Consider the following 1,869-nt stretch of genomic DNA (forward strand, 5'->3'; position numbering starts at 1 on the left):
AAAAAAATAAATTTGAAAAATATAAAAACTGCAACGAAAATTGCAATGAATATTGTAAGCAATAACAAGAAAAGTTACGAAAACTTCAAGGCTATCATATTTATTTATGTTATCATTCCTACTTCTTGAAAAGAACTTTTACAAAAAGTAATCAAACTAAAATTTTTAAATTTTGAATTGAAAACTAAAAACTACTGGATTATTAGATATGTAATTAACAAGCATAAAAGGCAATGGCATCCTAGGCACGAATGTAGGTTGTTGTAGAGTGGTTCCTCCTAGACATTTTACCATACACATGGTGTGAGAAATCATTTGTTAAATAATTAGTATTCAAAATTTTTTGAAGGCCATAGGAATGTTCCAAAAACTGCACAATAGAAAAGACAAGAGAATAATCTTCGTTTACCTTGAGATTATCAATTCGAGAAGAATATTTTCATCTATTGAAACAATATCAAGGATGATACTGAAGTTTTAGATGGTGTTAATATAAATATTGGATTATCATAAATTTTGGGGCTACTTTCTTTAGAACTAATGCAAATTAATAAAGGTTTATTATAATCCACCAGTTGTTTGATAAATTGCCTCTTTCAAACTAAGTTCAAGGGAATTAAGTCCTTTGAGAACTAGCATCATTGTTTGGTCCCAGACATGGCAGCCCTCCAGCCACCTGCTGGGGGGCAAGTTCCGCATTCTCCAATCTTTCTTCAGAAGTCATTTGCTGATCTATTCTCGGATAAATCTTCCACACCGTCACTTTCTGTCCAGGCCACTCCATCCATGCACAAGGGTGAACCTACTATTTTGTTGTCACAAGATGCCTTAGACAAATTGGCGGCTCCTTATAGATTTGCGCTAGTGGGTAAGTTCTCCGGGGGGTGGCCAAAACTGGAGGACATTAGAACTTTTCTTCTTAAGCTGGATTTGCGCGAGGCAATCACGGTTGGGCTGCTCGACCCACGACATGTGTTGTTACGTTTTCATAATGAAGCTGATTTTCATAGATGTTGGTCTCGGGGGATCTGGTATGTCTATGGATCCCCTATGCGAGTCTTCAAATGGTCGCCTGCTTTCCATGTTGATTGAGAACCGTCAGTAGTTCCGATGTGGTTTCAACTGCCTAAACTTCCATTACATTTGTTCCATAAGGAGGCACTATTTCAAGTTGTGGGAGTGCTCGGCATTCCATTGCTGATCGATGCAGCGACTGTGGCCTTTTCTAGACCAAGCGTTGCAAGGGTCTGTGTTGAAGTTGACTTATTGAAGCCGCGGCCTTCGAGAATCTAGATTGGAAATGGTGCGCACGAAGGCTTTTAGCAGGAGCTTGTACCAGAGAACATCCTAGATACTGCTCTCATTGCTATCGCCAGGGACACATGGTGGATGAATGCCATGTACTGAATCCGTCATTGCGAACAAAGAAGACAGGAGGAGAGATGCAAGAACCTGAGCATCCTCCTCGAGTGGGTTTTGGCTCCAAGCAGTGGGTTGAGGTTCAAGACAAGGAGGCAGCGCAAAATCTAATGGCGGAGGGTGGCATGCCCGTGCAGCCGATTGTTGCCGTGGATCACGCACGAAGCACAGGAAAAGAAGCTGCTGATCTGGGCAATATCCCGGAACCTGCTGCTGTGGAAACGCAGGCAGTGGATGAGGCACTGCCTCCTCCACCTAATTCATCTGTGGCTGTGGTGCCGGAGGATGGAGCAGATGCTGGATTACAGATTTCGACTTCGAATCCACTCGAGGAGGGAAAATTCACTGATCCGGGGTCTGACGATGACCATTCCATTCATCCAGCTAATGGCACATTCAAAGAGGCTGCATCGGAAGATAAGGCGATGGAGGCTAGCGACTACTCATAGA

Source organism: Coffea eugenioides, unplaced genomic scaffold, assembly GCF_003713205.1.
Source record: "Coffea eugenioides isolate CCC68of unplaced genomic scaffold, Ceug_1.0 ScVebR1_593;HRSCAF=1294, whole genome shotgun sequence".
NCBI classification, from domain to species: Eukaryota; Viridiplantae; Streptophyta; class Magnoliopsida; order Gentianales; family Rubiaceae; genus Coffea; species Coffea eugenioides.